This window comes from Scyliorhinus torazame, chromosome 4, assembly GCF_047496885.1.
Source record: "Scyliorhinus torazame isolate Kashiwa2021f chromosome 4, sScyTor2.1, whole genome shotgun sequence".
Classification (NCBI taxonomy): domain Eukaryota; kingdom Metazoa; phylum Chordata; class Chondrichthyes; order Carcharhiniformes; family Scyliorhinidae; genus Scyliorhinus; species Scyliorhinus torazame.
Window position 1 is genome coordinate 365,867,201 of NC_092710.1, and position 12,105 is coordinate 365,879,305.

Consider the following 12,105-nt stretch of genomic DNA (forward strand, 5'->3'; position numbering starts at 1 on the left):
CACTATTCACTGTCTGCCAATTGGGAAAAGACCCATTTATCCTAATCTTTTGTTTCCTGTCTGCTAACCAGACTGCAATCCATCTCAGGACACTACCCGCAATCCCACACACTTTAACTAGACATAATAATCTGCTATGTGATACTGTGGAAAGCCTTCAGAAAGTCTAAATAAACCACATCCACCGGTCCTCCCTGGTCAGCTCTACGAACAAAAAACAAGAACAAAGAACAGTATAGCACAGGAACAGGCCCTTCGGCCCGCCAAGCCTGGACCAGTCACGTGTCCTATCTAGACCAACCGCCTGTATCTCTCTATACCCCGTCTGTTCATGTGCCCATCCAGATATGACTTAAAGGTCTCGAACATATCTGCCTCAGCCACCTCACTTGGCCGTGCATTCCAGGCCACCACCACCCTCTGTGTAAAAAACTCCCCCCACACATCTCCACTGAACCTTTCCCCCCCTCACCTTGAACTTGTGCCCCCTTTAATTGTCATTTCCTCCCTGGGAAAAAGCCTCCAACTGTTCACCCCATCTATACCCCTCATAATTTTATAAACTTCTGTCAGGTCGCCTCTCAGCCACTGTCTCTCCAGGGAGAACAATCCCAGTTTATTCAATCTCCCCTCTTCGCTAATACCCTCCATACCAGGCAACATCCTGGTCAACCTTTTCTGGACTCTCTCCAAAGCCTCCACGTCCTTGTGGTAGTGCGGTGACCAGAATTGGACACAGTATTCCAAATGTGGCCTAACCAACGTTCTATATAACTGTAACATAATTTGCGAGCTTTTATACTCGATACCCTGTCCGATGAAGGCAAGCATGTCATCTGCTTTCTTTACCACCATTTCCACCTGTGCTGCCACTTTTAAGGATCTGTGGACCTGCAGGCCCAGATTTCTCTCTCTACGCTCCTGATGGTTCTGCCATTTATTTTATAGCTCCCACCTGAGTTGGATCTCCCAAAATGCATCACCTCGCATTTGTCCGGGTTAAATTCCATCTGCCATTTCAACACGCAATTTTGCAGCCTATCCATATCCTGCTGCATTCCCTGACAATCTTCATCACTATCCGCAACTCCTGCAATCTTAGTATCATCCGCAAACTTGCTAATCAGACCAGCTAGTTACATCTTCAAAGAATTCCAGTAGATTTGTCGAGCATGATTTATTTCCCTCTCAGAAATCCATGCTGACTTTGTCTGATTGTACCTCTGCTTTCCAAATGCTGTGCTATGAAATCCTTGAGAATGGGCTTTATGAATAGCGGGGTTCTATTCACCACCCTCCAATCTGTAAGAACCATTCCAGAATCCAAAGAATTTTAGCAAACTGACCACCAATTAATCTCGATCTCTGGAGCCATTTCTGAAGTACTGCAGGATGAAGATTATCAGGCCCTGGAGATTTATCCACTGGAAAATCAGACAACTGAAGGGTTGAAGGACGAATATCCTGGGATTTGTCCGGATTGTGTAGTAACAAGGTCGCAAAGTCACAGGTGAAGACAAGAGGAGAAATCAAAGAGTGAAGATGACGTTGAAGTGCAATTATCAGAAACGGTTTTTGATCAGGTGGTTGAAAAAGAACAAGAACAGGTGGAGGATGAGGCAGATATTTTTAGTTCAGGAAAATTGACGGAGTTACAACAGAAAGATGTAGAAATAAAATGGATATATCAGAAAGCATATACGGAAGAGGAAACTGAGAGTATACCAGAGTGTTATTACCGTAAAAGTGATGTCTTGATCAGAAAATGGAAACCTGTACATATGCAGGGGGATGAAAAGTGGGCAGACGTTCATCAAGTCGTATTGCCGGTAGGGTATAGAAAGGAGGTGGTGCGAGTTGCACATGAGGTACCAGTGGGAGGTCATTTGGGAATAAGGAAAACTCAAGCCAAAATCCAGAAACATTTTGATTGGCCTGGACTACATAAAGATGTAGTTAAATTTTGTCAATCATGTCACACATGTTAAGTGATAGGGAAATCTCAAGCAGTGATAAAACTAGCGCCCTTAATACCAATTCCAGCATTTGAGGAACCTTTTACAAGGGTCCTAATTGATTGTGTCGGACCGCTTCCTAAAACAAAAAGTGCAAATCTATATCTTTTGACTATAATGGATGTGTCTACTAGGTTTCCAGAGGCCATTCCAGTACGTAATATTACAGCTAAAAGGATTGTGGAAGAGTTACTTAAATTCTTTACTAGATATGGACTACCCACAGAAATACAATCGGATCAAGGATCAAATTTTACCTCAAGGTTATTAAAAGAAGTTATAGATAACTTAGGAATAAAACAATTTAAATCAACTGCGAACCATCCAGAATCGCAGGGAGCATTAGAAAGGTGGCATCAGACATTAAAGACAATGTTGAGGGCTTATTGTCAAGATTATCCAGAGGATTGGGATAAAGGAATTCCATTCGTACTGTTTGCAATTAGGGATGCACCTAATGAGTCAACCAAATTTAGTCCTTTTGAAATAATTTTTGGTCATGAGGGAAGAGGGCCACTTAAATTGATTAAGGAAAAATTGGTGGGTGAGAAATCGGAAATTACATTATTGGATTATGTGTCAAATTTTAGGGAACGATTAAATAGAGCAGGTGAATTGGCTGGACAACATTTGAAAGTTGCACAAAATGTGATGAAACGGGTAGCGGACAAGAAATCCAAAGTTCGTAGTTTTGCCAGTGGAGATACAGTTTTAGTGTTGTTACCACTGGTAGGTGAACCTTTTAAAGCTAGGTTTTGTGGACCTTATCAGATTGAAAGAAAATTAAGTGATATGAATTATGTGGGAAAAACACCAGGCAGAAGGAAGACTCACCGAGTGTGTCATGCGAATATGCTTAAAAGGTACTTTGAAAGGGATGGGGAGAAAAAGGAGGAGGTTTTAATGATTCTAACTCAAAGTGACGAACCAAATCCAGATGACTGTGAATTTGACATACCTCAAATTAAATTGAAAAATGAGGTTGTTCTTAAAAATTGGGATACATTGTTGAGATACCTTCCAGGGGAAAAATGAACTGACCTGAAAGAGTTATTGATATCACATGGGCAAGTTTGTAGAGGTAAATTGGGAAGTACTAAAATTGCTATACATGATGTAGATGTGGGAAATGCTGTTCCAATCAAACAACACCATATAGACTTAATCCTTTAAAATTGGCACAGGTTAACAAAGAGATTGAGAGTATGGTGCAAAATGGCATAATTGAAGTGGGTTGCAGCCAATGGAGCTCACCCATAGTGATGGTACCTAAACCAGACAGTACCCAACGGTTGTGTGTGAACTATAGGAAGGTTAATGCAGTTACAAGAACGGACTCTTATCCTATCCCACGTTCGGAGGATTGCATTGAGAAAGTGGGGCAGTCCGCTTTTATTTCTAAATTGGGTTTACTTAAAGGTTACTGGCAGGTACCTTTATCCAAAAGGATGAAGGAGATTTCAGCTTTTGTGACTCCAGATGGTATATACCAATTCAAAATTATGCCATTTGGCATGAAAAACGCCCTAGCCACATTTCAACGGTTAACTAACAAAGTTGTTTCAGGATTACCCAATTGTGCGGTATACATCGACAGTCTGGTAATTTTCAGCCAGACATGGACACAACATTTGAAACATCTGATGGAGTTATTCGAGCGACTTCAGGAGGTGGGTTTGGTGATAAACCTAGCCAAAAGTGAATTTGGAAAGGCCCAAGTCACTTTCCTTGGCCATACAATCGGACAGGGTCGAATGGTCACGCGGGATGTGAAAACAAAAGTTATTGTGGAGTTCCTGATACCCTCGACACAACGGGAAGTAATGCGATTCCTTGGTATGAGTGGATTTTACCAGAAATTTGTACCCAATTTTAGCAGTGTGGTCGCTCCACTGACGGACTTGCTCAAGAAGCGTAACAAATTCCAGTGGACAGCGGAGCGTCGACAGGCATTTGACGTCCTGAAGGCTGTGTTAACCACTGCTCCTGTGTTAGTCAGCCCAAATTATTCCAAACCCTTCAAAGTGGCTGTTGATGCGAGTGATGTGGGTGTAGGTGCAGTGCTTCTACAAGACGACGACGAAGGGATAGAGCGGCCTGCTGGTTATTGTTCAAAGAAATTGAATTCTCACCAGAGAACGTATTCCACGATTGAGAAGGAGACTTGGAGTTTGGTGCTGGCTTTGCAACATTTTCACATTCATGTAACCAGCAATCCATCTGACACCGTTACACATACTGATCGTCACCCGCTGACGTTTTTGGAGCGATTCCGGAATAACAATGCAATAACTTCGCTGGAGTTTACTGTTACAGCCATTTCATTTAGAAATAGTACATGTGGCAGGTCGAGAAAACGTGATAGCCGATGCTTTGTCACGAATGTGATGAACGGAAGTAAATTCAGTTGGAGGAAGAAGAACGAAAAGAAAATGGACTATATTATTATACCTGTTTGCGTGTTGTTTGAAACGCTAAAGTACATTTACTGTGTGCATTTCTTAAAGGATAGTGAAAAGGTGAAAAATGAAACCATAGATTATCATAGAATTTACAGTGCAGAAGTAGGCCATTCGGCCCATCAAGTCTACACCGGCTCTTGGAAAGAGCACCCTACTCAAGGTCAACACCTCCACCCTATACCCATAACCCAGTAACTCCACCCAACACGAAGGGCAATTTTGGACACTAAGGGCAATTTATCATGGCCATTCCACCTAACCTGCACATCTTTGGACTGTGGGAGGAAACCGGAGCACCCGGAGGAAACCCACGAACACACGGGGAGGATGTGCAGACTCCGCACAGACAGTGACCCAAGCTGGAATCGAACCTGGGACCCTGGATCTGTGAAGCAATTGTGCTATCCACAATGCTACCGTGCTGCCCACACAGCCCATCTTGAAGTTGATGGTTTATTTTTTTCTTGGGGGGAGGTATCATGAGAATATCACTTTAAGTAATGTTTGGCTGCTCATGTTACTGCAGTGATGTCAGAGTGTGGGTGGAGCTGAGCTCTGGTTCTGCTTTTTAGTTTCACTTTGAGAAAGGCTTGGGTGTGTCTGTCTTTTTGGTTTTGTTTTTCAGTGTGTTGCAGCTGAAGTCAGACAAAGCAGCTGTACTGCTGGTCTCTCTACCATGAAGGACTATCTCTTAATCATTGGGTGAATTCAGAATTATAAATGTTTTCAGTATTGAATGTAAACTCTGATGTGCTTCTGTTTAAAGGTTTGTTAAGTCTTTTGGGTGTAACTGGACAGCATACAGATTACTTAGTGTTGTATTCTTTGGGGGGTGTATTTGATTTACTGGTTGCTAAGATGTTCACAGTTTGTTTTAGAAAGGTTAACTTGAGTTCATAGAATAAACATTGTTTTGTTTAAAAAAATACTTTTCCATTTCTGCTGTACCACACCTGTAGAGTGGGCCGTGTGCTCCCCATACCACAATCTATGAAAAGTTGTGGGTCAGGTGAACTCCATGATACACTTTGAGGTTCTCTAAACTCTGGCCCATAACAAATTGGGGGCTCGGGGGGGATAAAAGTCTATCTATTGGATTGGCTTAGTGAACTTAAAGACAGTGAGGGGTGAGCATGTTGTGGTTGCTTTTCAGGTGTGGTATTTCAATTTAAGTAGGGAATTTGTTGTGGACAATGGTTCTTTCAGAGGCTCTGAAGTTTTTGGGGGTGGAGACGGTCACACGCAGTACCTTACGGACAGAGACTAAAAGCAGACGGTTAGATTTGGCAAAAACATTGCAGTTAACATTACCTGACAAAATGCGGAAAGTTGAGGTAATTATGGCGGTGGCTAAGCATTTAAAGTTGCCCGAGATACAGTCTGACTAACTGGAAATGGCAAAGATCCAGTTGCAGATGAAGCAACTTGAACATGAGAAAGAATTCAAGCAGCATGAATACGCAATGAGAGAAAAAGAAAGAGAGAGTGTGGTACAGATCAGGGAAAAAGAAAAGGAGAGAGAAGAAGGAAACAAAGAAAGTGTAGCCGTAGCAGAACAAAGAGAAAGAGATCGAGAGGAAAGGGAAAAAGAGAGAGAGTTTGAGCTTCAGAAACTGGCTCTGAAACATAACAGTCAGTTAAAATTGGCAGACGTAAAGGGAAATGTACAGTTGGATGATAGTGATGAGGATAGTGACAAAAAGGAATCAGTGATCACCCATAGACACCTTTAACACACAACGGTCCCCTCCCCCAACCGCCCCCCCCCCCGTGCCCCCCCCCCCCCCCAACTAATGTTCGATGTTATCCAGTTCTTGAAAGTGCATAATGAATAATGCCCATGAATTGTAGAACTCCTCCATCCTTCCCCTCAGTTCAAACTTAACCTTCTCAAGAGTAAAGAATTCCAGCAGGTCCCCCCGCCACGCCAGGGTACAGGGTGGAGAGGTTGCTCTCCAACCCATCAGGATCAGCCTTCAGGCGATCAACGAGGCGAAGGCTACAACATCTGCCTCCGCCCCCGTTTCCAACCCCGGCTGGTCCGACACCCCGAATATGGCCTCCCGGGGACCCGGGTCCAGTTTCACAGGCACCACTTTAGAAATTACCCTAAAAACCTCCTTCCAGTAATCCTCTAGCTTTGGACAGGACCAAAACATATGAATGTGATTAGCGCCCCCCCCCCCCCCACCCCCGCAACGTTCACACACATCTTCCACTCCCTCGAATAATCGGCTCATCCTCGCCCTCGCTCTCTATACCACCTTCAGCTGTATCAGTCCCAACCTCGCGCACGAGGTGGAGGCTTTCACTCTCCGGTGCACCTCACACCAGAACCCCTCCTCCATATCCTCTCCCAACTCTTCCTCCCACTTTGCTTTGATCCCTTCCAGTGGTGCCTTCTCCTCTTCCAAAATAGCTCCGTAAACCGCTGACACTACCCCCTTCTCCAGTCCCCCTGTCGTCAGCACCTCCTCCAGCAATGTGGAGGCCGGCTCCACCGGGAAGCTCTGTATCTCCTTTCTGGTAAAATCTCGAACCTGCATGTATCTAAACATTTCCCCCCGCTCCAGCCCATACTTCACTTCCAGCTCCTTCAATCCTGCAAATCAACCCCTAAGAAACAAATCTTTTAGTGTCCTAATCACCTTCTCCTCCTTTTCCGAAAACTCCCATCCCACCTCCCTGGCTCAAATCTGTGGTTCCCCGAATCGGCATTTCCCTTGACCCTGCCCCCAACCCGAAGTGTTGGCGAAACTGCCTCCAAATTCTCAATGAAGCTATTATTACCGGACTCCGAGTATTTCCCCGGGGCTATCGGGAGCGGCGCTGTTGCTAGTGCTTTCAATCCCGACTCCCTGCACAAACTCTCCTCCATTCTGACCCACTGAGAATCAACCCCTCTGACCCAGCTCCGCACCTTCTCCACATTCGCCGCCCAGTAGTAATACATCAGGTGCGGAAGACCCAAACCCCCTGCCTGCCTTCCCCTCTGTAGCAGCACCTTTCTAACTCTGGCCACCTTCCCTCCCCATATGAACGACGTAATCCTTCCCTCAATCTCTCTGAATAAAGCCTTTGGCAGGAAAATCGGCAGGCATTGACAGATAAACAGGAATCGCGGCAACACGTTCATTTTAACCGCCTGTACCCGACCGCCAGTGACAGAGGGAGACCATCCCACCTTGCCAGATCGGCTTTCACTCTCCCCACCAAACTAGAAATGTTGTACCTGCGGAGCCCCCCCCCCCCACTCCCGGGCATCCTGCACCCCCAGGTACCTAAAGTGAGTCCCTGCCCGACGGAATGGCAACCCCCCACCCCTGCCCCCACCCCCGGCCGAGCCACCACAAAATTCTTGTCCAGATTTAGTTTGTACCCTGAGAAAAACCCAAATACCCGCAGTAGCTCCAATATTCCCCCTGTCGACACACTCGGTTCCGACACGTATAATAGCAAGTCATCGGCATATAAGGACACCCTATGCTCTATCCCCCCCTGCACTATTCCCCTCCATACCCCCGAACTTCTTAATGCGATGGCCAACGGCTCAATTGCGAGTGCAAAAAGCAGGGGGGACATAGGACATCCCTGCCTAGTCCCACGGTGGAGAGAAAAGTATCTCGAGCTGATGTTGTTTGTGCAGACACTCACCCTCGGCTCCTTATCTAGTAGCTTTACCCAGTCCACAAAACTTAGTCCAATCCCAAACTGCTTCAGAACTGCCGTCAAGTCCCTCCATTCTACCCGGTCAAACACTTTCTCAGCTCCAATGTCACCACCACCTCTGTTTCCTTCCCCTCTGCCGGTGCCATAATGATGTTAAATACCCTTCTAATGTTTGAAAAGAGCTGCCTCCCACTCACGAACCCCGTCTGATCTTCACCTATCACCTTGGGGAGGCACTCCTCCAGCCTACCCGCCAGGACCTTCGCCAATACTTTTGCGTCCACATTCAGAAGTGATATGGGCCGATACGACCCACACTCCGTCGGATCCTTATCTTTTTTTAGCTACAGAGAAATCGATGCCTGCCCCAAGGTTTGTGGCAACACCCCCTTCCCTATCGCCTCTTCAAACATCCCCACCATCAGGGGTGCCAGCTTATCCTTGAATTTGTTATAATATTCCACCGGAAACCCATCCGGCCCTGCCACCTTCCCCGACTGCATCCTCCCTGTCGCATCCTTTATCTCCTGCTCCACTATCGCTCCTTCTAATGTAGGCCTGTCCCCCTCCCCTAACCTCGGGTACTCCAATTCCTGCATCTCACGGTCTCTCCCCCAGGTGGCTCTGACCTGTACAACCTCTCATAAAATTCCTCAAAAACCTTGTTAATCAGATCCGGAGCCACCACCAACTTCCCTGCCCTATCCCTCACCTGAACAATTTCCCTTGCCGCTGCTTCCCTCCGGAGCTGACCTGCTAACATACGCCCTGCCTTAATTCCATGTTCGTAAACTGCCCCCCTTGCTCGTCTCAGTTGGTGCACCGCCTTCCTGGTAGATAGTCGGTCAAAGCTCGCCTGCAGTTCCTTCCTCTTTTCCAGCTTTGCTGGGTCTCCATCTTCTGCATAACTCCTATCTACCTCCAACATCTCATCTATTACCCTCTGCCGCTCCAACCGCTCCTCTTTGTCCACCCTGGCCTTAAACAAAATCACCTCCCTCCTCACCACCGCCTTTAGAGCCTCCCAGGCAATCCATAAGACCATAAGACATAGGAGCGGAAGTAAGGCCATTCGGCCCATCGAGTCCACTCCACCATTAAATCACGGCTGATTTCAACTCCATTTACCCGCTCTCTCTCCATAGCCTTTAATTCCTCGAGAAATCAAGAATTTATCAACTTCTGTCTTAAAGACACTCAACGTCCCGGCCTCCACCGCCCTCTGTGGCAATGAATTCCACAGACCCACCACTCTCTGGCTGAAGAAATTTCTCCTCATCTCTGTTCTAAAGTGACTCCCTTTTATTCTAAGGCTGTGCCCCCGGGTCCTAGTCTCCCCTGCTAATGGAAACAACTTCCCTACGTCCACCCTATCTAAGCCATTCATTATCTTGTAAGTTTCTATTAGATCTCCCCTCAACCTCCGAAACTCCAATGAATATAATCCCAGGATCCTCAGACGTTCATCGTGTGTTAGGCCTACCATTCCTGGGATCATCCGTGTGAATCTCCGCTGGACCCGCTCCAGTGCCAGTATATCCTTTCTGAGGTGTGGGGCCCAAAATTGCACACCGTATTCTAAATGGGGCCTAACTAATGCTTTGTAAAGCTTCAGAAGTACATCACTGCTTTTAGATTCCAAGCCTCTTGAGATGAATGACAACATTGCATTTGCTTTCTTAATTACGGACTCAACCTGCAAGTTTACCTTTAGAGAATCCTGGACTAGGACTCCCAAGTCCCTTTGCACTTCAGCATTATGAATTTTGTCACCGTTTAGAAAATAGTCCATGCCTCTATTCTTTTTTCCAAAGTGCAAGACCTCGCACTTGCCCACGTTGAATTTCATCAGCCATTTCTTGGACCACTCTCCTAAACTGTCTAAATCTTTCTGCAGACTCCCCACCCCCTCCATACTACCTGCCCCTCCACCTATCTTTGTATCATCGGCAAACTTAGCCAGAATGCCCCCAGTCCCGTCATCTAGATCGTTAATATATAAAGAGAACAGGTGCGGCCCCAACACTGAACCCTGCGGGACACCACTCGTCACCGGTTGCCATTCCAAAAAATAACCTTTTATCCCAACTCTCTGCCTTCTGCCTGACAGCCAATCGTCAATCCATGTTAGTACCTTGCCTCGAATACCATGGGCCCTTATTTTACTCAGCAGTCTCCCGTGAGGCACCTTATCAAAGGCCTTTTGGATGTCAAGATAGATAACATCCATTGACTCTCCTTGGTCTAACCTATTTGTTATCTCGTCAAAGAACTCTAACAGGTTTGTCAGGCACGACCTCCCCTTACTAAATCCATGCTGACTTGTCCTAATCTGACCCTGCACTTCCAAGAATTTAGAAACCTCATCCTTAACAATGGATTCTAGAATCTTGCCAACAACCGAGGTTAGGCTAATTGGCCGATAATTTTCCATCTTTTTCCTTGTTCCCTTCTTGAACAGGGGGGTTACAACAGCAATTTTCCAATCCTCTGGGACTTTCACTGACTCCAGTGACTTTTGAAAGATCATAACTAACGCCTCCACTATTTCTTCAGCTATCTCCTTTAGAACTCTAGGTTGTAGCCCATCTGGGCCTGGAGATTTATCAATTTTTAGACCTTTTAGTTTCTCTCGCACTTTCTCCTTTGTGATGGCTACCATATTCAACTCTGCCCCCTGACTCTCCTGAATTGTTGGGATATTACTCATGTCTTCTACTGTGAAGACTGACGCAAAGTACTTTTTTAGTTCCTCAGCTATTTCCTTGTCTCCCATCACAAAATTACCAGCGTCATTTTGGAGCGGCCCAATGTCAACTTTTGCCTCCCGTTTGTTTTTAATGTATTTAAAGAAACGTTTACTATCATTCCTAATGTTACTGGCTAGCCTACCTTCATATTTGATCCTCTCTTTCCTTATTTCTCTCTTTGTTATCCTCTGTTTGTTTTTGTAGCCTTCCCAATCTTCTGACTTCCCACTACTCTTTGCCACATTATAGGCTTTCTCTTTTGCTTTGATGCATTCCCTAACTTCCTTTGTCAGCCATGGCTGCCTAATCCCCCCTCTGATAACCTTTCTTTTCTTTGGGATGAACCTCTGTACTGTGTCCTCAATTACTCCCAGAAACTCCTGCCATTGCTGTTCTACTGTCTTTCCCACTAGGGTCTGCTCCCAGTCGATTTTCGTCAGTTCCTCCCTCATGCCCCTGTAGTTACCTTTATTTAACTGTAACTCCTTTACATCTGATTCTACCTTCTTTCTTTCAAATTGGAGATTGAATTCGACCATATTATGATCACTGCCTCCTAAGTGCTCCCTTACTTTCAGATCTTTAATCAAGTCTATCTCATTACATAACACTAAGTCCAGAATGGCCTATTCCCTCGTGGGCTCCATCACAAGCTTTTCCAAAAAGCCCTCCTGTAAACATTCAATGAATTCCCTTTCCTTGGGCCCACTGGCAGCAATATTTACCCAGTCCACCTGCATATTGAAGTCCCCCATGATCACTGTGACCTTGTTTTTCTGACATGCACTTTCTATTTCGTGGTCCATTTTGTGCCCCTGGTCCTGACCACTGTTAGGAGGCCTGTACATAACTCCCATTATGTTATCACTATCTCTCCAGTGATATCCCATTGACAGAGTTAGAAAGACTGCTCAGAGTGGAGTGTGACAGATTGAAGTGTCGGACTGCACGCGGTGTGAGCTGTCACCTGACCAATATGGAGCTCGCTCTCCAAGTGTCACATCTCCCAATAAATTACTCTCCATCTCTTCATTCTTTCTCATTCTTTAACTTTACACCTCAACATCTTAACAGAATCATTTCACTGAAATGTGCAGAGTTTATCTGGTATGAAACTAGTGATGTGATCAGTGACCCAGATTTATTTGTGAGGAAGAATCTAACACGAGACCAAATGTGTAAATGCATCACCCTCTTTATTTCACAGTG

At 45.5% G+C, this 12,105-nt stretch overlaps 1 protein-coding gene across 1 annotated transcript in view; it reads right to left on the minus strand.

Moving 5' to 3' along the window:
* The window catches only part of LOC140411227 (uncharacterized), a 211,574-nt gene that overhangs the window by 173,541 nt on the left and 25,928 nt on the right, over nt 1-12,105 (minus strand). The gene's annotated exons all lie outside the window — the stretch shown is intronic.